General features: G+C 42.3%; 1 long non-coding RNA gene across 4 annotated transcripts in view; it reads left to right on the top strand.

The window, feature by feature from the left end:
• The first annotated feature begins 1,634 nt into the window (after window positions 1-1,634).
• LOC140250511 (uncharacterized) overlaps window positions 1,635-26,658 on the top strand; it is a 44,318-nt gene continuing 19,294 nt past the window's right edge. For 2 of the 4 annotated variants that reach the window (XR_011903192.1, XR_011903191.1), the window contains exons 1-5: window positions 1,635-1,962; window positions 4,780-5,127; window positions 5,701-5,769; window positions 9,032-9,210; window positions 10,972-11,128. This is a non-coding gene — a long non-coding RNA (uncharacterized lncRNA). Of the gene's footprint in view, window positions 1,963-4,292; window positions 4,418-4,779; window positions 5,128-5,700; window positions 5,770-9,031; window positions 9,211-10,971; window positions 11,129-26,658 lie in introns of those variants that run through there. The other 2 variants (XR_011903193.1, XR_011903194.1) reach the window with 2 other exon arrangements.

Below are 26,658 nucleotides of genomic sequence, written 5' to 3'. Positions count from 1 at the left end.
GTAGAATGGAAGCAACTAATTTACCATGTAATAAGATAGGGTCCTGTTGACACAAGTCAAGGGCAAAACTATTAAGTCATTAGGGCTAATGTTGTTACATTCTGATACAAAGGCACTCCCGGCCCTTTCAGATGTACATCTGACCTTTGAGGATTAAGTTTCTTCACAGCTTATTGTTAGTACCGAAAATGTCTTCCCTCCTCCCCCCCCTCTGCTTCACACGCATTGATCTTTGGCCCTGGCTACGTACAGCTTGCAGATCTGCTTCTGCAGTCCTGATTTGCCCCAGTTTCAACAGAAGTAATAATAGCAAAGGCGTCACATCCTTAATCTGGCAATGCTGAGAATACATCACGTTGCTTTTCTTAGCCCTTGGCCCAAGGGGTTGCAGGCAGAAGGGAGAAGAGTAGATAGATGGATGGATGGATGGATAGATAGATAGATAGATAGATAGATAGATAGATGGATAGATAGATGGATAGATAGATGGATAGATAGATGGATAGAAGTGTCTCAGGATTCTTGCACAAAGTAAAAGTGAGGATTGCTCAAGTCAATCAGTCTAGACATCATTTAAAGCTGTGTAACATGAACGCGCCTTGCTATAGCCCTGTGTTATTTTGGTAAAACAACCTTTTTTAATCTGATAGCTAATTAGCCGGTTGACAATTTCAGCCATCCTATCCTCCAGCACAACAGCAAGTCTGCACTCATTCCGCTGCCATCGCACAGGCAAAGGAAATGCAAGTGGACTCCAGAACTTGCCTTATTGTCCTGGTTAATATCTCTGAGGATTCATTTTATTAACGCCAGCTTTGTGGACTTGTTTAGCTCTGAAACTTTTGGCTTAATGCTTTACCTTTTATGAGTCACTCTTTGAAATCAAGAGAGATGTTCTCGCTTGGACTGCGGTTAGATTGTATCTCCGCTGCTCTGAAAGCTGACTGTTCTCCAGGAGAGATCATGGAACGGGTTATCCTGATGGCCTTCGTATGTGGTGAACCTTTTCTCACTTCCAAGATGAACAAAGAAGCCCTATCAATGGACACCCCAAGCTGTCGCCGTATAGTTAATTTGTCTGAAACTTCTGACCAAAATGTCACATATTCACATGCTGTCATTATTTCACGAGGAAGGTTCATTTTATACGATGCTTTTCTCTGAGACTGTGTTAAATTTCATTTGCAAGTTGTTTATTATAAAGTCCATCCCGGGAAAGCTGTGTGATAGCTTTATGGCTCGTTTTTAGGATGTGTAGGTATTATTTGCTCCATGCTGTAATACCATGAAGGCCAGTTTTCAGAAGTGCTCCAAGTACTTTGGAGCTTGTGTCCTTTTCACCTTAAAAATGGGAGTGCAATTAAAACTCCCAGGTCTGGCCCATTAAAAATATGTCATTCGGCCTCTCTGTTGTTGAGAAGGGGGAGGGGAGTGCGTGGCTATTCTGTAGTGCAGCCACTTCTAAAAATACATCTGAACCTATCTCAGCATATCTTGCTTATTTGTGTACCTTGTCCTTTTGAACTACTGGAAGGAGTTCGCTCTCTGAAGGAGGAATTGGCTGTTCTTAAAAGGACAGCTGGGAAGCAAGGCATCCAGCGAGCTTATGGCAAGCTGTGGAATGCTATATTTCATGAATTTCCCTCTTTATTTTGTTGTTGTTCCTTAATTTTAAATACAGTGGTGATGGGAAAGTGCTGCATTTCACGATTTTCTGCTTTATTTTATTTCTATTGTACGTTGAGGCTTTAAATACGGTGTTGACTGGGAAAGGGAAGTTGCGCTGAGAAAGATTTTGCTCTTCAAACTGTACGTGCCAAGGTAGGTCTGGAACGGATGCTCATGGCTGAATTAATAAACTCTGACTGCAGAGGTTTAGAACAAGAATTCTGACAGACCCTTCACATGACAATACTAGTGGGAGTCACAGTAATATCATCTGCTGCTGAACACTGCGAGCATGTGAGTACCGCTGTGCCAAAGGTTAATATGCCAGTTTTATTTCCTTCTCTCTACAGCTATAATTTAAACGGGTTGCACACATAAGTGATGTTATATGCATAGGGGTTTGCATTAAGTTTGCTATGTCAGATTTGTTTATAAAAATCATATTTTGAAACACTTGCCCAGGGGCTCCGTTCTGGGGAGCTGCAAGCTGATTCCTTTTAAAGAGGCAGCTTTCATTTTCCGTGGATTTTCAATAGAGATTTCGGAGCTCTGAGCAGGGAGCTGTGTTTTAAAATTAGCACTTGCCCAGGTTTACAATTGGGTTTAATTATGAAGCAAGAGAGAGTTTAATCTTGTTTTTACGTGTGTGCCGCGTGACCCTTCTCGTGCCTTACAGGGATTGGAAGGGCCCCTGCCTCTCTTGGGGAAAATTGCTTCCCAACATTTTGGAGACCGTTTACAATGTTTTTGTTCCTATGCTGCAATGTTAACATTGCCCATAAACCTAATAGTCACACAGTAGTTAATAAGGGGCAGAAAGTTTTATAGTCTTTTCCGCAGTTGTTAAAAGCCTGCTACTGTAATTTGGTCCTGACCATGCAAAGCACATTGGTTGGTTGTTGTGAAAAATAAGAGGCCCTCTTTTGGTGGATTCTTGGAAACCAATGGGAAAGAGAACCTCTCCTTAGCATCTAGCAGAATGCGATGGATTTGAGGGTTATTGAAATTGCTTGGTTTGTAATATAAACACTGGAGGGCTCGCCAGCAGTGTACCTTCAGGATGTATGCCTATTCTAGAGAAAGAAAATCATTTGTTATTTCTGTTAAGAACCCATTGTAATTAGTGGCACTGTCTGGCAATGGACGGTTTATCAAATTGCCTTTCAGTTACAGGAAATAGGATCCATTAATGATCTTGCAAGCATATTTTTAGTCAGACTCAGCAAGAATCATTTTCCAGCTGTCTTTCTATGTTATGTAAACTAAGAGCATTTCCAGGGTCTCAGCTGCACTGCCCTGTGTGCCATTCAGAGCAGTGCTCACCTTCTCCAGCTAGAAGTGACCGCTCCAGTGGAAACGAGGTCCTTCTCAATGTAAGATTTCTAGAATCAAACCTGCACTGAAGGCATCTCAGATGTAGTTATGATGTTTGGACTCTGGGTACCTGTTGGGTTCACACTTAATACGGTTCCTCAACACATCAGCAGGATGTAAAAGAGTTTGGAGTTTGGACAAGGTGGTGGGTGAAGGGTTGGCACACAAGACCCAATTTGAAAAGGAGCTGCTCTTTACAAGTTTCTTCAAGGGGAGTTTCCACAGCTCAGCCTCTGCTAATAGCTAATCAATTGCTATTAGGATATTTGTCTCAGAAGGTACCTGTTCTAGTTGTAGTGGAAAACTTGTGTAGAGATTATTACACAGCAGTGAGGAGTGGTAGGGGAGGTGAATAAGGAAAAGATCATTTGCTTCTGAATGAGAATATTATGTACATCACAAGCTCTCAAGTGCAGTGACATTGCGTGCTGTCTGAAAGGGCAGGGTTCTAGTTATTTGGCTGGTATAAGTCTACTTCAGTGCTGTGATATCCTTTGGATGCAGTCTTACATCTGTGTTGCCTGGGATTACAGCGATATGTTTTGAGCCATCTGCAATGTTTCTAAAATGCCTTTTTGCCTCAGATTAACAGTGAGTACTTTGAGTACGTGAAGTACGATACAGTGAGTACATAAACCTTTACATTGTCCTCCCTTGCCCTATCTGAGGAGGGGGCTGTGGGCAGCAGTGAATGAGCTTGGTTGGGTTTTGCACCCTCTGAAAGTGGAGTCATTGGCTTAGTGCTGAATTTAATGGAAGGTTTGAATGCAGTGAATGGATAATTAGCAATGACAGAAGTAAAGGGTGTGCTGTGTTTGTGGTGGGTGGCCATTTCAATGGGAAATCTCCATGCACGTAGACAAAGCTCCACAATTATTCTCATATGCATTGGAACCCAAATTCAACACTGTTCCATTGCCACCATGCCATAATAGAAGTCTAAAAAGGAAATGGTATTATTCTCTCAGTAATTTCTGACCCGTTGCATGATTACACTACTGGATTCATCCTGAAACACATATATGGGAGTACCCTCGTAATTAAATGTCTAAAAATACAGCACTGCCATTTCTGGGTTGGTTTCTGAAGAGTGGTTGCATAAAACTTGATCAAGACACTTAATACACTGTGCTGTGCTCTTTTTGGGCTGAACTGTTACTGGGAAAAATGAATTCAGTGTCGCAATGGTTGCAGTGCCTTCCAGCTCCAGCACAGCCTATCAAGAATTCCCATATCTGGCAGGCCTGATGCTGGAAGGGTGGGAAGCAGAAGCAGCTCCCTGTGACTGACCCTTCCCACAGTGCCCGGCTTCCTTGCATCTCAGGGCTCAGCACACCTGGTCTGCTGCCAGATGGTTTTCTGCTTTACTATGAGGGTAAGATAGAAAATCCCCTGTGTCATCCTGAACAAGCTGGGGGGGGGGGGACGGAGAGGGAGCTCCTTCCACAAAATGTTCCTGGGACTCAGTGCAAGCCTTTGGCTTAGGTTTGCCCCCAAGGTACGGTCTGGCTCAGCACACAAGCTCCTGTCAAGGAGTCAAACATTGCTATGGAAAACAAACTTGTCTTCATGCGGTAAGTTTGTTCTGCTAAGCCTTGATCCAAAACCCACTGAAATCAACAGTGTTTTGAAGTCAATTTTCAGTGATTTCCATGGTCTGGAGATTAGATTTCACTGCCATTTGGATTTCAAAAGTTCCTGACCGCCTCACTCTGCTTCTTTATTTCTCTACCACAGGATGAAGATGCTATTTAACACAATGCTGTTTAACTGGGCACTGTGCATGGAAACTGGAGCTCTGTTGTTAGCCCCATTTCACAGACAAGGAATCTGTTTCTAAACGATACCTCAAAACTGTGGCAAAATCAAGAATAGAATCCAAGTTTAATTCTGTAGATACTCAGCTTTCTGAGCCTTAAGCGGAGGTGTCACGCCGCAAGGAAATTCTTCAGCATCCTTTTTATTTGAGGTTGTTTCCAAACATTTTTTTTCCTTATCTTTTGCCTCTCAAAACTATTGTTTCACATTCACGTTCCCGGTGCATCGAGTTGTTTTCCTTTTCTCAGCTGCAGTCATTAACAGCTGGTGAGTGAATTAATTATGGGTAATATATATATATTTATATATATATATAGCTAATTGAGCGTTTCTGTTCTTTTGATTGGGGGAAAATGCTCCAAGAAAAAGATGCAGTGATATTTTCAACCCACGGTGGGGTTGTGTTTGGGGTGCTTTATTCCTGAATACCGAGCTGGCTGATGAGCCTCAGCACTCTTGATTCAGACCAAGGGTTAGGATCCTTAAAAGGTAGACTGAGACCTTCTTAATTTATACTGAGGAAGCACCCTTAGTTCAGGCAGCAGTCAGGGAAGGCTGTTGGCAGAGCTACATTGCAGGTGACACTTTGGAATTGCAGTTCTTAGGCATTTATCAGCCGCGGTATTTTCAGCTTGAAGGTACCAATGTTTTTCTGTGGTGTAGTAAATTACTGAATGTTTACACGCAATTAGGCGTGTTCCTATGGAGGAGAAGACACTGGGAAACAGGATTTTCCTGAGGTAGTTGCTAGTTCAGAGGCTTGGTGCCACTGCAGTAGCTGTTGTCAGGAAGGACTGAGTGGCAGTTCTAATTACCGGTGTCTACACGGGTTTCTCATAGGAAGATACAAGCTGTCACGATCCCTTGCCAATCACATGAGAACTGACCTAGGGAGAACATCAACTGAAGGTGAGTGTACGCGTCCAATAAATTCAGTCCCCGCTGCATTAGCTTATTTTTAGGATTGTCCTGAAAAGACATTCAGCCTGTATCATAAAACCTTCAACCGAGCAGAAAATATACAGAATGATGATGACTTTAAATTTGGGTTCGTGCCCTCTGGGGCATGAATTCATAGTACTTTGAATATGATTTGATAATGTACTGAATGCTGGAGGAATGCAGAGTCTCCAGATTAGAGTTCATAAAGGCAGAGCATTTATACAACGTTGGTGCTCTCCTAATCAAAGAAGGCAAAATGAATGTGATTCTTCAATTTGCTGCAATTATTGTTATTCTTAATTTATAATAAAACCCTGGCTTGTCTGTAAGATATTTCTCAGCAATAGAATGCTTAAAGTTAGCACAGAAATTTATGCGTGCAACTGATAGGCTGTTGTCTGATTTTCACCTTCTTCCATTGAATGTATTAGAGGCTTGTTCTTGAACATAGTTTAGACAATACACGTGTCACAAGCAATGATGAATCAAAGAAAGAAAGCATCCAGAAAGGGAAGCTAACTAGACAGGTAGGCCCTCATCAGCATCACATTCTGTTCCGTAGCTACAATAACAATAATTGAGTCAGACACATGGATTTTAAGTGCCTCTTAAAGAGGAAAGTTAGGGAGAGACACTGTGGAAAGAAAATTATATGCTGAAATGTGGCATCTCAGTTTTGCAGCTGCCAACCTTGTTCTGTCAGTAGCCACAGCTGTTGCCTTTTCTTCTAAACTTAGCAGGAGATGGGTGAAACTAAAGAGAATCAGGGCAGGAGCTGCAGCTGATAAAGAGCTGTGGGACTGAGTCCCTCTGTGGAACCCAAGGAAACCTTCAGTTCGTTTGAGCTCTTTTCAAATAGGTGTTTTGTTTGAGTGGGGAGAAGATTGCATCTGGGAAGATGCATGCCTGCCCCATGGATGGCTGCATCCTGGGTATGCCCAACAGCAGCAGTTGAGCACCAGTTCAGTTTTTTTTCCTGATTCTGCTGTATTTCCCCTTGCATTTTGTCTATTGTGGGCAGCAAGCTTACTCAGTGTTAGCTTTCCCAGTGGCTGAAAGAGGACAGTTGTCCAGAATGGGAGGAAATCTACTCTCTGTTTCTGCTGCTGACTGAATATGGTCTGTGAGCAGTGCTCCTCAAAGGCAAAACTCATGCATTTCACATCTGGAGTGATGCAAAGCACTTGTTATGGCAGGGCTCGGTATCACTTAGAACAATTCTCAGTGACGTATTGCAGTTTGTGTGTGTTCAAGTGTCATTTTTGGGCAACATGAGACTGAGTACGAGTATCAACTTCCATTTTTCTTCCTGCCTTTGGAGTTGCAGAAAAGATATTTGAAGACATGACCTGACGTTCAAAATAAAATCCAAAGACAGAAACAAAGCACCCACCATTTCTGGTTGTCTCCTTCAGTGCTGCTTTTTAAATGCAGTCGTATGCTTAGAAGCAGCTTCTCTGCTTTTTGATGCACTGGCTTGGGATTTGTGAGTGCTTCCTCATTTCTATCTGCCAATCATCTGCCACTTACACAGATGATGTCGGGGAGCTGAATAAAACACAGACATTGGCAATGGAAAATGTCTATACCCCCAGAGCCACACGCTCTATGGCAATCTGGGTGAAGCAATGAGGGGTGCTTAGGGTTCAAGGACTGCTGATGTAGCACTGGAGGACTCTGTAAGGCAACCAAACCTGGTGCATTTTTGTTCTGTAAGAAAGAAGTCTCGGGGCAGTGTTATCAGCTGGATTTCTTTCAGCTTGGTGGCTCCTTCCAGCAGAGAAGGTGGGAGAGATTTAACTTGAGATGTGGATAATCAGAAGAGAAATGGAATTATAAGCTAGCTGAGAGTAGAGATACGTACTTACATTAAGGCTCGACCTCATCAGGGGATAAAATATTCTCAGCACCAACCAGAGTAAGGCTTAGTGATGCTGACCTGTTGGCCGAGCCACTGACTGCAAAGGAAAGTCCCGAGGAAGCAGAGGGAATGTGAATGTTTGTGTCATACACAGAAAATTCAGCCTGCGTGCCAGATGGTACACTTCCATCTGGTGAAGCTGAAGATGCTGAGAACAGTGATAGGAGGAAGGGGACTGTACCCCCTTAGTTAGGTTTAGGCACAATATGTAGTTGAATGAAATGAAATATTTCTTAAGGAATGATTGATGGAGCCTCGAGCTAATAACTTCTGGGGTAATTTTGTCACTTTTATCTTCAGGGCGGAGATCGCTACATGCCAAGCTGCATTCCTTCATAGCATCTGAATCATTCTTATTGTCTCCACAAGCTGAAAATGAGAAACAGACTGGCAGGAAAGTTAAAATTTTCAAGGTGGAAAGAGTAGGGAATAGTTTGGTTTTATTTGTATTTTGTTTTTTTGTTTGTTTTTTTTTTCCTAATATTAAAAGTTCCTGCTGCATTTTTGCAGGCAGTGATAGGCTGGGTTTTATGATTCTTCTGTTTGAAACAAAAGTAAAGTTTCCTATATTTTGAAGTAAGAGCACCTGAAAAGAAAAAAAGGCGGCTTGCTGCAATGCTGTCTATAGCCAGCCAGGCTTTCTGTGAGCTGCATGGGGAAGAAATATTTCCAAGGCACCAGTGATTGCCATATCCTGTATGCAAAAAGATTCCATAAATGTCTGCAAACAGATGGAATGCAACTTTGGAGGAATAAATGGGTTTTTAATTTTCTGAACATTTTGGATTCCATCTGGTTGAAGTAACTAAGTGACCTAGTAGAATACTTTCACCTTTCCGGTATAATAGACAGAATCACAGCTTGCATCGCTATTGACTGGTGCATTCTTCCCCAGTAATACATGGCTTTTACTTGCTCTCACCTTTGCTTACTTTTAACTCTTTTGACTACATATTGAGATGCATCTCTCTAAGTGTCAGATCTACGTGGTGAGCCACCCTTAGTTCACCATTCGGTTTTGCTGGTAGGAAGGAGGAGCTCTGAAGCACCTGGCTAAGCCCACCTGACAATAGCAGGAGCCTGATGAGATACACATTGTAGACATATGTCCTTTCTTATTTTGCTGCAAGCGCTGATGCATGTCAAAAAGAAAAGTTCCTAATTTTCTGTCATGTTTAAAGGCAAAGAATGAGCAGAGGCTTTGCGTGCAGATACAAACAGAGTGCAACATTCCTGTTTACTGGTCTTTTTTGTTACGCCTTTTAGAATGTTGTTCAACAAATAAGAATGAGTGCCATGTGTTTTTAGACAGGAAATGAGCATTCCTGAATGAATAGGAAGTGAAGGCAACTTGAACTCACCAGGAAGACGTCATAAAGTGAACTACTCTCTATAAAAAGGGGAAGACTTGTGGAAAAGACCCCATCTTTGTGCCTGGCTCAGTGAAAGCTAGGAAGCAAATCTCTTCACACTCCTGGAGAGAGAAGGTGGGTCTTTTGTATCGCTAATATTAAGCCCGTATTTACTAGCTGCACTGTTAATGAAACTGATTATTTCCAATTGCTGTTCAGAAGGTTCTACTGAGTGTATTTCCATGCTAATAAGTCCATAAGCAATAGTCAGTAGGATATCGGCAATGTGTTTGGAATTATTTTCATGCTTCTTGGCACTTTGGAACATTTCTGAACATTCTTGCTATGGATGTGGATGAAATTTGGAAAGGAGTGGGGAATAACAGCTCTCTTTATTTGTTTTAAGGGACAGTAGCGAGGCTGTTTTCCAATTGCAGCAAGTCTATTTGCCTTCCATTAGAAACCCTTGCATTTTAAGATCCCAAGTTTCAGTCTAGCCCAAAGTCTGAAATCACTGTGAGATTTCACTTCTGCCTGACACATTAATGCTCAGTAAAAAAAAAAATGTGTTTGCTCTGTCCTTAATAGGGCAAAATATAGCATTTGCACTACAAATAACTTTTATATAAATCTCTGGTCACTGTAACCTCGTAATTCAAACGAAGCTTGTTTCTTCTCCCTCAAATTAGTGATTCTGAACTTCTAACAGCTGGCAGGAACACACACTGATGCTGCCAGGGAAACTCTGGACCCAGTGCAGTTGTGCTTTATGCATCTTTTGCTAGGATCCTATAATAACCTCGCCTTGTATGGCATCGAGACAATTGAATTCTCTTTTGCTTTATACACTTAGATAATTGCATTACGTTCTCCGAAGCCTTTTTGCCCCCATAAACGATTAAAACTGTTGTTGCACAAATTTGGGCTTGGGAGACATATTTAAACCTCCGTACACTGAATGGGGGACACTGAGAGGCTGATAGCCGCAGTTGCAGAGGGTTTGTTGCTTTGTGATTTTCTGGCAGTTCAGAGTTTTGTGAAAGAGAAGCCTGTGCCCTGCTAATAGTGCTGGTCACGTGTTCTCTCATTTGTGTAATTGAGAGAATTAGCACTATAATGAAAACGGTTCCATCTAAATAAGTTCTGTACCCGCAGTTAATAAAAGAGTATCTACCCTCAGAGACCTGGGATTCCTCTGCAAACTCTTTTAGTTAAACAAAGCATTCTGTGTACCTGCGGTTAATGTGATATTTATTTTTTCATTATTCATGAAACAATTTTAATGTCACTGCTGATTTTTCCTGGTAGGATGTTCAGCTCCAGCACGCTGGAGCTCATGCTGAGTTGTAGCTGAAGATGTCATTCACAATAAACATGAGCTGCTGTGACAATACGATGGCAGAAGGTGAAGAATCTCTTTTCTTGTGCAAGGACGTGTGTGTGTCTCTCTCTGTGTGTGAGAGGGAGAGAGAGGTTTGATTGTGTTTACAAGATTCATTCGAGGCACAGCGGGCAGTAGTCACATTGTAATATTCACCTTAACAGAGATAATTTGATTTTCAGCCTGGTTATCATGCATTTAGACATAACGATACATGAAAATATATGCTTTAGCGGTGCATTTTAAACAAGGTTGCGCACTTTAAGTCAGAATATATTAAAGGTGAGTGTTGATTTTAACAGTTGCAGAAGTCCTGGAAATCACAGTTCAGCATTCAGCGTAAGTTACAACATTATCAAAAGGACACCACATCCTGATGGGTTTTTCTCTGGGTAACCATTTCTGGGCTGAACTCAAAAGGATGGATTTCCTCAGGTTTGAAGTCTCACAAGGTGTGTGTCTTTATCCCACTTGGGTGCCTTCGGTACTAATGGAGTTTCTTTTTTGAGTCCCAGGTTGTGTCCAGACATGAAAATGAAGAGTTAGAAAGTCCCACAGCCTGTCTGAGCTTTACACTGGGAGGACAATGAGCTGCCTGAGCAGAGGATGAATGTTGTCTTGGGTCACCATCAAGATCTTGACCTGCCTAACTGATGTGACTCAGGGAAAGAGGTATGTCGATGCTCATCAGGAGCACATCCTCATTTACTGCTTCCTGGAGCAGTGTGAGAGATAAGGGGATTTATCAGCAATGTAATTATAGTTGTAACACACTGTAGTTGTAACATTCTTCATGCAAGAGAAAAAAGAGTTTTCTGTTTGCACTGCAAGATTTCAAGCTCAACTGAAATCTAAAGAGTGTGGACGAGGTTGGGCTTGATCTTGTGAATAACCTGAAGCACGTTTGCAACAAAGAAAGCCATCGTAATTCTCCTGAAGTCAACAAAGGTGAGCGTGTTTATACAAAGGGGGCATTTGGCCCAAATGCAGCTGAAGCCTTCACAGTATCACACCTCTGAATCTTCTGAGGTTTTCTCAAAGTCATTAATATTGAGGTTGTATGGTACCCATTACTGCTTGGGCCCAGCCCAGGAATTATTCCACAACGTGTTGCCTCATTAGTGTCGTATAATGGAAAAACAGAAACAAACTAGAAACTAGGAGTATAAGGGTGGTAAGGGGAAAGAATGTGAAGAATACAAGGTGTGCTCCTCTGTCTGGTGGTGTGAATCGGTGCTGTGCTGTCACCTCCAGTGAGGCTCTGCCAGCTTATGCCTTGCGATGCTCTGGCCCATGATTATTAGAAAAGTATGTTGTTGATATGCTCTATAATGGCTCCCATTACCAGCCCATGCTAAAAGAAGCAGCTGGTGAAAGTTATGTTTATGTTCCACAGATGGATCGGCAATGGCAGATATGTAGCTCCATGTCTGGTAAACAGGTGTTTGACTTTATACTTCCTAGCTAGCCAGAAAAAGTCAGAACCTTGGTGAGGGGTGTAGACAAAGGAGAATGATTCAGCTGTTGAAAAGGAAGAAACAATTATTTTTGTTGCACTTTATCTCCTTTCTGAATGGTGAGCAGCAACCTGGAATGATTCCTGCCTTTTGTCAGTTGAACCCTCCTGATCTGACTGTTTGGGAAGGAAAATTTGCATTCTTGCAAATGGGGCAATTCAAATGATACTCCTGAACCTCCTTCCTTTCCTGTCTGCGTTCAGAGGGAGAGGGAAGTGCTTTGGCTTCAGACAAAGTAAAATGGGCCGATAATGCAGTGAAAACTTTCTGTGCCAGAGGAACAACTTCCCCAGTTGCTGCTGTGCAGAATAAGACTCGTTGAAATTACAGCTGAGTTTAGCCAAGCTGGGAGGTGGGAAATAGAACCCTTTTCTTAAGAAGAAACGTGTTGCAAACTGTTTCCAACACCTGTAAATTTAATACTTACGGGTGCACAGTCAAGGAGAACAATTGCTATTCAGCTCACTCAAAATAGAGCGTTTATTTTGACCGTGTTTATTCATTTCTGATTGCTCAGAAAACAGAAAAACAGCTGGGATTTTTTTTTTTTTCTGGCCTCTGGGTGACAAGTATTTCTAGATGGAAGAATGACAACATGTAAATTTCCGGGTGAATTTCATTGAGCCTGAAATTCCTTAAACTAAGGATTTGGGAGCATTTTCACAGATACCCAGTGGTGGGCTGAGTACTCATTAATAACTAATATTATGATTCCCTGAATCATAGTGATCCAGATTCAACACTTCTGGTTGCAAATCAGGTTATTATTTTACACTTTGACCAGCTCTGGGGAAAGCTCCTTAATATGTAATGCAAAGAAGTAGCCTAAGGGAATAGAGCAGCCTGGCAGCGTGCGCCTAAAACTCTCCCACTTTGCTATCTCATGTTCATCCCATTGGCAGAAGGCTGAATGCGTGCTGCTGACTCTTTGCAACCAGTGGGCATGAGTGGTTCTTCAAGGCAAGAGCTGACCCAGCATGCAGGAAGAGCAGCTGGGACAGCCGAGGAGCCCTGGGTAGGTCTGAAGAAAAGTTCAACTTCGGTGTTGTTAACTCATTATCACGCCTGTTTTATTGAAACCAAAACCCTCCAAGAGGCAGTGTTAGAATCAGCGCCTTACGTTGGGAAGGTGCCTGTTCAGATGAAGTGTGAGCAGCGCGTTTCCATGCTTCTGTTGTAGATGTAATATACGAGGGAATAGCGAGAGCAGCAGGTGTTGTCAGAATTTATGGAGGAGCAGCGAGCCCAGGCGGCAGCCCCACAGGAAGAGCAGTGACAGATACCACAGTGAGTGATCTTGAGAATTAGGAAAGCAGGGCAGAGCCCCAGCTACCCTGTAGCCTGGCCTTTGGGCAGGAGCAAACAGGAGACTGACTCTAGGCTTGCATGGCCAACTCAAGCAGTAAGACTGGCAGTGATCAGGGCAACTTGCCACCTGAGACTTGTGCTGAACGAGCATGGCCCATGCTGTGCACGCTGATCTATGAGCGACGGTACCGCTGCTGACTAGGAGAGGTACATCTTGAACCAGTTGGGAATCCCAGAATAGAAGTACTGATAAAGGCTCGTGGAGGAATTTAACTACTCAGACATCTGTTGAGTAACAAATACAGCTGAACATGCATCATCGCAGAGGTTCCTAAATTACAGCGAAGACAACTTTATGATCCAGAAAGTAGAGACTCCTGAGGAGAAGCCATCCTGGATCTACAGGAATATATTAATGAAATTTGCAGATGAAACTTTGCAAGTGAATTAAAAATATAGCAGCTCTGTGACTTTAGCACGGCATCGTATGTAAGTAGAAGGAACTGTTGTCCGCATCCATTTGTTATTTTTTATTATTTCATAAGTAAATGAAAGCTCAAACCCACCTTCTGCTGTCTTTAAAACTGTTTGCATCCCCCATTCATGTCAGATATTTGAAATCTACAGACTCTTAATTAATATACTCTGCAAACATTTCTGTTGGATGATGTACAGCTCATGACGGAGAATTGGAAGAACTGACAGATAACAACACTATGCAGTTCAGTTCAAAAATGCAAAAGCATGGCTTCTGCAGAAGAAGAATCGTTAGAAACAAATGTTGTATAATACAAGGAACCTTAAGATGTAGAAATATGGAAAAGATAATCAACAGCAAATAAGGCATGAGTTTTCAATAAGGCACAATAGCAAGGGAGGCCTATAAAGTTTTGGAGTACAAAGAGATGTGATGTCACAGGGTAAAGTTCAAATAGGGCTTTTTCCCCTCCTTGTTGGTATCAAGCAATGCAAAATAGGCTAGTGTGGTAAAATGAGCAACAGAAAAGGTTGTACTGATTGTCGAGATGAACTTCTGGCAGCAGAATGTGGGAGTTTATGGAAAATCTTCTGGAAGTTTTGTCTTACAATGACACTAAGGAGGAAAAGGAAAGGAAACCCCAAAGCCTGCAGCGTTTGATTTCTATCCTAGAACAAGGGACTCGATGAAGTCCTTGGGGAAAGATTTCTCTTAAAATTTCTCACATAAATCAGCTAGTTTTTTCCATCCTCAAAGAAAAACAGCCCTGAATGAATCCTGCTTCGTTCCTCAGATTCAATACATGGATAATGCAGGTTTACTCTCTAATGATTCATTTCCTTACATCTGGAGAATGTGTCTTTTGAATTTGGTGGGGATGGGGGAAGGAGGTGAACATCGTTTTTTTCCTCTTTTGCCAAGTTTTAATTTGATCCATTCATTTCTCCACTTCCATTCTGTCCCAGCTTTTATTGTCTCAAACACTACAACAAAAATCTTTTCCACATCTCTTCGGGAAGGTAACGTTTCAATTTACATTTGTAACAGCAAGGTACCATCTCAGTGGGATGGTAACCTTTGTGATCTTCCCTAATACACTGTTTGTTAGCTTTGTGATGAAATATGCCCATATTATAAATATTTCTAGGAAAGAATAGAACTTTTCACTTGTCTACATTAGCCCCGAGAGCCGCCATAGGGCATACAGAGAAGGAAATCTACTTCCAAAGGTTATTCCAGTTCAGTATTGTGTGAAGGCTGTTATGAAATAATTGCACTCCACTTGATCAAAGACTTTCTCAGCATCTAATGTTAATAGTGTTCATGGCCTTGAGCCTCTGCTTCTTCTAAGATTTTAAAGTCCCCAAAGCATCCCCTAAAAGGTCACTGAGAGGTCTGGGAGTGTTCAGTTCTTCGATCAGAAAAAGGCAAGATCTCCTTTTAATCTTAATATTCAGTTTTCTGTGCAGACACACACACATACCAAAAATAAGAATAAGTAATCTCAGGAAGATGGAATTCAGTACAACAAAATCAATAGTGGAAGATTTTTTATCATAGGTGCAATCTAAGAACTACCTGTACAAGCAAGGAATTGGAAGGAGATGATAATATGAATGAGAATCCCTCTCTGGTTAATATTTCTGTCTGAATTTTAGTTAGAATTGGAGTCAGACAAAAACAGATTGGACACAAACATGTTATCAGCAAGATAGCAGCAGTGATATACAAACCAGCTCTAATGAACTGTCTTTACATATCCAGGGAGGCCTTCTAAAGAAAGCCTACCAAGACCCGCCTGAAGGCTCTTCTTGCTTCAGGCTGGATGGATTTCCTTGCTGTTCTCAATCAAAGTTAATTTGTAATCTACAAAAACAGTCTGCTGTTAAGAGGCAGAAGCAAAACGTAAGGGTGAAAAAGCAACAGAATTTCTGTCAGCCTGAAGCTTCAGTTTTTCTGTCTGCTGCACCTGAACGGACAGACTGAGTCGCTCCAGCTCTGCAATGGAAGGACAGGACAGAAAGAGAAGTCACTTATGCATCACCTTTCTATAACAGAAAGCATACAAAGCTCTGCGTTGGCCCTGAGCGAGGTAACTGACTTGGAAAGTACTTAGCTGAAACTCTTTCCTGGAGCATTGACTCATGCCCTCTGCTTCAACAAAGCCAGATTACAACGATTTGCCAGCGATTTTGTGGCTGCAAAATGCAGAAAGGTATTTTAATTACGTTTTCCCCTGTGATCAGTTCTGTTGCCATATTCTGTGGTTGAAATCTTATTGGAATGCTTTAAATAGAACAAAGGCTTCTATGGCAATTCTGCCCCATCGTCCTTCCTCTCCCCTACCCAAACTGGTTCAGGTTGTTTGGATGGAAATGCTGCTTTTGTCTAAAAAGGCTTTTGCCTAGGAAGTTACTGCAGATGAACAGCGCCAACAGGAGCTCTTCACCATCACCGATTGGGCTTCTCTCAGTCAACGTGCATTTCCCAAAGGAAGTGAAATGAAAAATTAGAATCAAGTTTTGAAGTGAAGCAGTGTGAATGGCCTTAGAGCAGTCGATGCGCTAATTTACCCCAGCTGAGGTTTCTGAACTTACGTTATTTGTGAATCAGCTGTTTACTAATCAGAGGGATCCAAATTCTCGTGGTTTTACTTCTGCAAAAGGCAGGCTAAAGGTTTTTTGCACATTTTACCTCGTGATCAGCTCTGAAGCCGTACCAGCAGGCAAAATTTCAACTTGGTCTGCACAAGATGGTTCTTCATCCGCATATACTCACCCTGAATGTGAGTGACATCTACAACTTACCTCACTGACCTTAATGGCCCATCTGGTGGAGGTGATGGTCCCTGATCAGATGTTCTTTTCTTTAGGTCTCCTGAGTTGCTTAGTGCAGAGCTTTACCTCTTTCTGTCAAGCAGCACAAGCCTTTGTGTTACCTTCTGGAGGCTGACACCAGAAGGTAACATAAGTCAGAAAGAAGTGTTTAATATCAGATGCCAATTTCCATGAAAAGTTGTATGGAAGCAGGACGTGGACATTTGTTCTGAGGAGGAGGAGTGGGGGAGGAAGGACGGGTTGATTAGGTCCCCTTGGTTAGATTGGATCTAGTTCCTATCTTGTGCTAATCCACCCCAGACTCCTGGCGGAGAGATCCAAAGCAGCGTAAAGCAGATAACAGGAGAAGGCTGAGGGGGCTGGTCAGGGTGTTTGTAAATAAATCTGGAACCTGGGATCCGCAGCCTGCTTGGTTATGGTTTTGTGAAAACACAATTACAGCATAAAATGAAAGCAGGCTGTGCAATGAAAACAGGAGGAATGCCATCACCCAGGTTAGCTTGTACTGCAAACCACCCTGGTCAATCATCCGAGATGAATGGAGGTATCCGCTGAATAACCTCACTTTGCAACTTTTATGTGAAGGCTTGATAAATGAAGTCAGGGAGAGGTACAAGAAAGTGATTAAAACCAGCCTGCGCAAAAGGCAATGATAACCTCCCTGAGCTTGGAACTTTTTTTCCCCCTTCTGCCTGAGTTTCTTGAATAATTAACCCTTTCGTCCTTCAGTCTCGGTACACAAACATTCATATTGCGGTCCAAAACAGCTGCCTCCTGACAGAGCATTTGTCACTAGTAATAAATTGGATTCATTGGCAAGGTCAGCCACTTCCAACAGGGATGCTTCCATCCGGGTACCATGAGCTGGAGATTCATAGTGGCCTAGATGTGGCAGAAGACCTTTTCCAAAGTTTAGCTCCTTTGTTTCTGGTCCCTGGGCTCTCTAAGCTGCCCAGAGGCTCACTTAGGCACCTGCTTTTAGATACCCTCCTAGGAGAATGTGTCACACCGTAGTGATGCCATTCTGTTGCTGTAGTGGGCTTGGATGGGATATTATTGTCACTGGAGGAAAAAAATAATAAAGACAGTCCTTGCATCATTGTCAGGTAGGGGTCAGAATTGCTTTTTGGGAACCTGAAACCATCATCTGCCACCTTTTTCTGTAAAATTGGTTACACACTGGCGGGATGACTTATTTGGGCATGCAGAAAAACATCTTTCCCACACGCAACATAAGAGATCAATAGATTTTCCATTCTTATAGTCCATTGTGTTCCTGGGTGCTTGCAGGGGACCAGCAAAGGAGTGTAACAAGCAAGCTCCTGACTACACATGATCAGAGGCTGCTTGTAGTTTGACTGCTTCAGTTTTATCTGCCCAGTCACATTAGGGTACTGAATCTGTCACTTCCAAAAACACCAGCTGTCTGAGATGTGGTCTCAGGTGAAGATCTAGAAATGAGCATTAACAAAAAAATACACAAAAGCTTTCTTGCATGTCAAGAAAGAAATACGATAATAGGCATTAGGCTTTTCTTTGGGGAAAAATCTCTAGACTTAACGAATGGCACCGGTACCACTGCCTGTATTGAACAAAGCTGTTTAAACCCTGGCCAAGAAGCAAAATCTCAGCTGAGAATTGTCAACAGAGCTTTTACGACAGCCCGAAAATTAATTGTCTTCTCAAATGGCAGCCTTCAATTTAGGCGTAATCTCTCCTGCATTACTCAGGTAGCTATTGTGAAGTATCACCCCGCTCGCTGCTCTTGCTGACAGTTCCTATATCCCTTCACCACGCCCACTGGAAGGAAAACAATCACATAAATCCCTCTTTCGGGGCATGCTCCAACTCGTTTCTTATTGTGGGGCAAATTTATGGTCGCGTTTACTATGTAATCTTTAAAGGGGACTGACTGGTGGTTGAAGGTCTAAAATTACAGATGACCTGGGTGTAAGCAAAAGTGGATTTGTTGAAAAAATCTGTGTTTAAGGGAGGAGAGAAGGGGGGCGAGAGAGGAGAGCTTGATGTTCCCTGTGTAGTTTATGACCTTTCCTTAAAAATAAAGAAAAAAAAGAGAGAAAAAGCCCTGTGAGAAAGGTAGAAAAGCCATTTTCAGTCTGTGTCTCTAAATATCTGTTTATCCCGCTGCCATGCTGTGAGCATGCCCAGTTGGAATGATTTAGCGCTCCGCTGATGACTACCAACGGAAGGACTCCATGTGAAAAGGTAGTCTGCCTCGGCTAATGGGCTCTTGTTTCAAAGGGATGCTGTGTGTACATTACTAGTGTATGGAGAAGGTGCAGAAAGGCCTCAGCAGACATTAGGAATGGAGTGTTGTTGATGATGAAAAGGCACTTTGCTGTTGAGGGAATGGTGGGAGAGAAAAGGCGTATCTGTCTTTTTGATTAGAAATGCATGCTTTCTTTCATCATCTGAGCTGAAAAATTGGCTTCTGCTCTTGGTTTATGAAACCATTTTTCTTTTCCCTTCTTTCCCAGGTTTGCAAACTCTTTAATAAATTAGTTACTGTGAGGTGCATGGGTGCAACAATCACCTTAGAGGCTTTTCCCAAATGCATCTTTAATATTTTATAAGTATTTAAATGGATTTATTCAATGTGAACAGCCTGATTTATTAACACTGGCACTCTGGCAAGGAAAGGGGGTTCAATACAAATTATGTTGTGTCAGAAATTTTTAGCAGCTAGATCTCAATTTACCAATGGATTCTCGGAAGCCAGGAAATAATAGGACCCACCCCACATTAATATTTAATCAGGCTTTGGTGCCAGGTAGGAGAAGCTGAGATGCAACTAGGGAAGCCCTGTATTACATTAAAACATACATCGTGTGTGTGCACTTCTTAGTTGAGGGCTGGTGGGAAGTGAATCTGTCTTTATGACAGGTAAGGGGTTCTGACCTAGAGCTGAATAAAGATGCTTTATCAGGCACTGAGAAATGGCCAGAAGTCAAAGGCTTCCTGCGGGCATGTGCAGGATACCGTAGTGATCAGGTATGGAACTTGTTTCCCTCTTGATGTCACAGGACCAAGAGGCATCTTTCCTTGTGACTTTTCAGAACATCATGGGTGATGACAGAAGCGCTGACCTTGACTCAATAGCAGAGTTGCTTTGCAGAGCAGTTTGTAATGAAGCAATGAGAAAAGTGCAACCAAACCCAGTACTGTCCTATATAACTAGCACACCAAGGGCTGGGGGAAGAGTAGGCTTACTGGTCCTCTATAGGTCAGCACACTGCTTTGAATTACCCAAAATTCATTTTCACCCCAAAGTGCAGCATAGGGTTATTTTTATTTAGCCTGGTACATTACCCTCATAGAAACAAATGTTCTATATCTGTCTGGAAACAGCAAACCCCTTTCTCAGTGCAGATTTTGAATGGAAATTCAAAACACTAGGAAGCTCAGAAGTAAAGTTTTTCACAGTAGCGTTCATTCACTTAAATGAAATAGATGAACGTAAGGGCATGATTGCAAAATAGCTCTGCGCATCGGCAGGGCTTTCCTAAATCACCACACCCAGTGTGGAGCAATTCAGATATGTTAGGAGTCTGCATGAAAACAGGCAACGTCTCATTTCTGCTGAGGATCGCTGCCTTCCAAATCCATCCCCCAAAGGCAGGGGAATATAGGTGCATGCAGGGCAAAGAAAGCTTCAGTCAGCCAGAGAGTGACTGGTGTTGGATAAAGAGGAAAATAAAGGACATCTCCAGTGCCACAGATCTTCTCCTGCAGTGCTTCAGGATGACTCAGCAATACAGAAACCCTGCGACGGTCAGAACTGCCTAGCCATAATTGTATGCTCATGTGCTAGAGTTGGGTTTTTGGGGAGGGTGTGAACTAGAACAGTATCATTGAAGTGGCTGAAATAATGCTGGTGGGCACTGGCTGGAATTTTGGCCTGTAGATGAAGTCTACAGTGATGATGAGGTAGTCTTCCGGTGGGAACTTCATTCATTTTCTTTTCTCACTTAAGAATGTTTATTTCCGTCGCTTTAATCACGTAGTGTTTTCCATTTCCCTGCGTGCCTGCTTTATTTGAAGAAAAAAAAGGAAGAGTTGAATTGCTGGTGCTTTGCAATGTTATTATTAAGAAAATTGGACTATGCTGCGGTAAGATGGCTGGGTCAAGAAAATAGGCTGGTTCACACATCTGGCTCTGCTAAATTTGATTGGAATGGTTTATTGTAAGGTTAGATTCCCAGGGCAAGAACCCACTCGTTTATGCGTGAGAGCTGCCTCTTCCTGCTGGCATAAGAATGACAGCTCTTAAAGCTGAGTACTTTATGGGTGGAAGATAACTGGAAGAGTGGGAGCAGAATACTATCTGAGATTTCTTCATACTGTTGATGGCGAAGTTGAATTGGTGTGGAGTGCATACCTGAGAGTGTTTTCATGATGTGATGGTAAATACAGAGCTAGTTCAGCTCCGCCTATGCCAGTCCTTACAGATCCCTGTGGAATCTTGCAGCTGTACAAGGGGAGATTGTGAGTCTCTGGTGGTAGTTTTAGCTATTACTGGCATAGACTCATACAGCTCCTTAAGAGTGAACAGGAATATTTGGGTTTGAATGGGGGATATATGGGAGAAAATGTCAGAGGAAATAGAGGAAATTTCACAATTCATGTACGCTAATCTTAGCTGTACTGATATTAGGGAAGTATTAAAAATTATTGCTGTAAGATGATCAGAGGGCTGGAGCACCTCTCCTATGAAGAAAGGCTGAGGGAACTGGGCTTGCTTAGCTAAGAGAAGAGAAGGCTCTGGGGAGACCTCACTGTGGCCTTCTGATACTGAAAGGAGCCTGTAGACAGGAGGGAGAACAGCTGTTTACAAGGGTGGACAGTGACAGAACAAGGGGGAATGGTTGTAAACTGAGACAAGGAAGGTTTAGGTTAGATATTAGGAGGAAGTTTTTCACTCAGAAGGTGGTGATGCACTGGAACAGGTTGCCCAAGGAGGTTGTGGATGCCCCATCCCTGGAGGCATTCAAGGCCAGGCTGGATGTGGCTCTGGGCAGCCTGGTCTGGTGGTTGGTGACCCTGCACATAGCAGGAGGGTTGAAACTGGATGATCATTGTGGTCTTTTTCAACCCAGGCCATTCTGTGGTTGTATGATTCTATGAAGAACATCATAGAAAGCTGAAGAAATTGGCATAGATTTTTAGCTAGGTCTCATAGTTCAAAAGCTCATGTGGACTTCCTGCCGATAAAGAGTTTGAGCAGTGGGAATTATGCCCAACAGCACCAAAATTTCAATGAATTTCTTCATTGTTACTAAAAGGAACAGCAGAAGTGATCCTGCAGTCTTCTGCTGATCAAGGGCTTTCTTGGAGAAGCAGCCTCCCTCTGGTCCCTGGGATGGTTAGAAGACTGCTTGCTGTGTGAGCTGGGCTGAAGTGGTTATCTTGGAAATCTGAATGTGATTTTAATTAGAGCTTTTATTATTGGAACAGCTGTAACCAAGGTTGTAACAGTCAATTATATATGGACCTTTATTGGCAAAGGGTGTTTAATATTAAACAATAATTGCTAACCGTGAACATACTTGATATAATAATGAACTTTATTTGAAAGATCAGCATAAGATAAAGGAGTTAAATTTAGCTGTATGGTCCGTAACAATAACACGGGGGGATATTGTGAATTCCTTTTATTTGGAAACAGAAAACGCCGAATGTTGTTACATTATCTTTTTGAGAGCATAAAGTAAATGTTTGGTAACCAGAGATTTGTATTGCTAGAGAGAATCACTTTCACTAAGGCTGCAGTAACCGAATGTTTAAATGTGCAGAGTTGAACTGTCAAAGCACGTAACAACATCTTTAAATAAAATGGAAGTGGCTGGAGCTGCCTTTATCTGCGCCATCCTCTGACAACTGCTTAAGGTTCAGTTCTGTTCCCACTGAAGTCAATGGAGATTCTGCCATTAACTTGAGATGATTCACGTATCAGCGTTTCTAACTGGGACTCAGACCCCTTGCAACATGCAACATGAGCTTTATTCCCCACTCTTCTTTTCTTAAGTATCCCAGTTCTAAGTCACTGTCCATTTCTGGCAGTTCCCATACCTGGGTTTTCAGATTGACTGAAGGCTCAGAAAAACCCTTCTGCTACTTATAGTTGATTTTAATTAATACCATCATTCTCTGATAAGCAGCGTAGGCTCAAATCAGAAAGACGTTGCCCTGATTTTACTGTAAGGCCTTGAGAAAGTGAGTGTTGGCTGGGCTGTATTTCCAGCACAACCGGGTTTGGGTTTCTTTTGTTTTAAGTTGGTATTTCTGTCATTGGCTATGTGGGCTGTTTGGCCTGGAGTGTGAGGCCCCATGCCAGTGTGGAGGCAGGTTGTCAAGCTACCCTGAGTGCCACCAGGATCCATACGGTGCATTTTACCCATGTCTGTCGCTCTTTCACTCTGACAAGGGGACAAGCCACATATCAGCCTCCTTTTTCAGTTCCCAGAGGCTAAACTATGAGCCAGCACTTTGGTCTGACATCTGGGCTTAGGTCTGTCTCTTCAGACCCACTCTCCTTCTGCTGGCACTCATTGGACTAAGGTTCTGCAAACAGACAGTGCCTTTATCAGAGCTGAAACAGCCCAGCCAGACCTCCCTCCGGCTTCTCAGTTTCCAAAATGCAGCTCAAGTTCTTAATTGGGTAACCTGAACTTCTCTGTAATCTAGGTATCAGTATGCATGGGTGTAATGGACATGTCAGTGCTGTGTACGCTAACACTTTAAGTCATATAATGGGCTTGTTCACTGGAAGAGTAAACACTCCGTGCCATTTAACTGCAAACCAGAGGGTGACACAAAGGAGAATTTTTTTTAGCTGAAAGTTTATCTCTGATCTGAAAGCAGCCATTTTGCTTTTGCAGATTTTTGGGGTTATCTACAGCAGTGGGACTCTCCTGAATTCTGAGACTTGAATGTCTAATCAAGACATTTGAGTGAGGTTGGGGGGGGGTGGAGAGAGGAAAGGCAAAGGAGAGGATTGCTTTTTGCAAGCACTTCTCAGCTCGTAAGAAGCTTTTGTGTGGCTTGTGCAAGCCTACAATTGGATATTGCAGAGTATAGTACTTCTATGCAGGGGAAGGGATTAGGAGAAAAACCTGAAGGTGTGAACTACAACAAAAGGCAGTATTTGGAATTGCACTGTTAGGAGACTGTTGCTCTGTTGAAGTCAATGGGAGTTTGATCCATGAAAGCCCAGCAGGACCGAGCCATATATAGGAAAGCACAATCTGTCAAAATTAAGTGTGTAGTTTATGGTATACTTTTTGTTTGAAATAACATATTACCTCCTATTTATAGTAAAGCAGACTAAACAGTTCTATATGTCTGCATTTGAAATTTTCAGACAGAGAATAAGGATACCTTTTACCTGGGAATGGTAGAGTTGGAGCTCAAAATTGTTAGCAGCGATATAAATGAATACCTGTGATTTTACAGGCATATAAATCTCAAGCTTCTGCTTACATAGCCCTTCTCTGTCTGAAGCATTGGCTGGATCTGCAGATTGCTGCTGGAGGACTACTAGGAAACAAATGAACTTGCAATGCATAGTATCTTAAAGGAAACTATAAATGGGATAGGTCAAGGACTAGGCATGTAAGCGACAGGAAAAAATCTTCCTTTTAGTTTATACAACTCCCGCTTCCATGTCTGTGCAGATTCCTAATAAGGAATAGTAACTTTTCAAGGCACAAGGCCTGTACATATTTCCTGACCTTATAATTCTCACAGTTCTAGACATTCCAAGGTAGGGGGTCATTCAGACAGAGTTGTAATTTCTTGTGCATATTTATTTCCAAAGTATCTTTTGCATAGTTTCCCAGTGAAATCATGTGCTGGAACTGGGGAATGCTAAATAGGTTATTTTTCAAGCTTGCATATAAAGGGCCTGTCAGACTGGGCTGTTTTGGACTTATCAAGCGAAAGTGCCAGAGCCAAAGCGCGATGTTTGGGGCTCGTCCTTCCCAACCTGCTGCTAGCTGGGCTCCCAGTGCTTGAACTGGGGGTGGCATGAGGAGGCTGAGGAGCTCAGGTTCTGTTATCAGTGAGGATTTTAATGACGTTAAAAGGTTTGAATGCCTAAGTTGTCTCCATAGGAGCGTGACCTGAGCCTTCCCCCCAAAAAAACATTTTGTTAACCCTTTGGGGTTACGTTTGTTCTCCTTTTCCTTTACATTCTGTAAATGAACACTGCAGATTTGGGGGGGAAAGATTAGAGGGGCCTGTCCTTTCCGTAAATAACTTTAACTGGTTGTGAAAGCACATTTTGATTTCATTTTCTTGATCCTTCAAGACATGTACTTCTTTTTTTCTTTTTTCTTTTTTCTTTTTTTTTTTCTATTTTTTAAGCAATAGCATTTATCTGATCAAAGAATTTCAATGCACCGGGGACCAGAGAACACATCACGGATTACAAATTACTCATTTCTCAATATGCGTCGGCCAAGCAGCGGCTCGAAGTTATCTGCTGTCTGAAGGAAGTTTATACAAAGTATTTGTCTGGCCACTTTCAAAGACAACAAAAAAATATGTGCTAAAAAATCCCGCAGATAATGTATTCGTGAAGGGAGAAGCTGAACTTGAGAGGAAATGGTTTGACTTTAACGTAGCCCATGGCCCACTCAAAGCAGCAGTGAGGAGCCGTAGTCAGACCTCAGCTTTTATCAAGATGGGCCTAACTAATCTGAACTGAAGTGTGGGCACTTTCTTTCTGAACTCCAAAGGCATGAAATGCAACTGGGACTGAGGTTTTCAGGCTCTTGCTGGAAAGCAAATGTAGACTTTCTGCTTGCAGAAAAGCCCTCTTCAAATCTAACCTTTTTCAAAGCATTTGAAAAGAATGTCAAGGGGAAGATCCCAGGGAAATTGGGAGTGTTTTTGCAGATTGCTGGTGACAGTAAGTATCATTTTATAAAACACCAGTTAGGCTGCGTATGACATATGGAGGCAATTTCTGCCTCGGCTATATTTACCTTTGCCTTTGATCTAATGAGAGCAGCTCGTGTGTATTGAGTCAGAGCTTGGGCTACGGTATCCTGTTTGGTTTGTCTATTGGAAGAAGTTTGGAATAGCTAAGTTGACACGTGCCATTGTAAACAGGAGGACAAGATTGCAAAACGAGCCTGATTTAGTCATGTGAAGGGACAGTTATGAGGTGATATGAGTGAAATGCATTAAGTGCTGCCTTTTTCCTTTATCATTAGAGAATCATTGAAATGTAAGACTGGGAGGAAACTCCATAGGCCATCTATTCTGTTCTGCTGCTCTAAGGCAGGATCAATTATACAGCCATCTCTGGCAGCCATTTAAGTAAAATATTACTGGAATGAAGAGATATTTTTTATATTTGGAAAGGGGAATACTGCCAGCACAGTTAGTTACTTACCTTCTGGAAAAGGAAGAGGAAAAAAAAAAAAGGAAGGAAGAAAAAGAAACACATAAAAGAGAGGTTATTCCAGCTCTCTAAGAGTTATCATTCAAATTAGCTTGACGATTTGCTTGGGATCATTGGAGAAGCCTGGCTAGAAGATATAAATGGGACATAAGACAGGATATATGGAAGTGAAAAATAAGGAGATGCAATCAGGGAAAGGCAAGGGAACGGGTTGAGCAGGCTTTCAATTGAGGCAGTGATCTCTAAAGGCAGTCGTATGTTTAGGCAACAAATGAATGAGCTTGTGGAATTCAAAAATACAAAGGGCTGTGGGTTGTATTTTGAGCTTTGAATTACCCGATGGCTCTTCCGAAAGTTAGAAAAGAGGATTTGTGTGGTTTGGCCCCTCTCAATTAGTATCAGAAATCCATGTGAGTATACGTGTTTACACAGCACTGCTTTTACTCCTTCTGAACAAACATACGTAATGTTTGTAAGATGCTTTCAAAAAATGATCTTTAATCTTTCTCGTAGTAATCCAAATGAGAGAGGTGGAGGAACAGTACTGCTCTGCACATTCAAATACTTGCCTCTGCTGTAGCGGTATCATTGTGGGGATCTCTGCTGGATTGTTGCACGTTCTTCTTTTTATA

Source organism: Excalfactoria chinensis, chromosome 3, assembly GCF_039878825.1.
Source record: "Excalfactoria chinensis isolate bCotChi1 chromosome 3, bCotChi1.hap2, whole genome shotgun sequence".
Classification (NCBI taxonomy): Eukaryota; Metazoa; Chordata; class Aves; order Galliformes; family Phasianidae; genus Excalfactoria; species Excalfactoria chinensis.
Note: the sequence above shows the minus strand (reverse complement) of the source record. Positions and strands in the feature narration are given on the sequence as shown.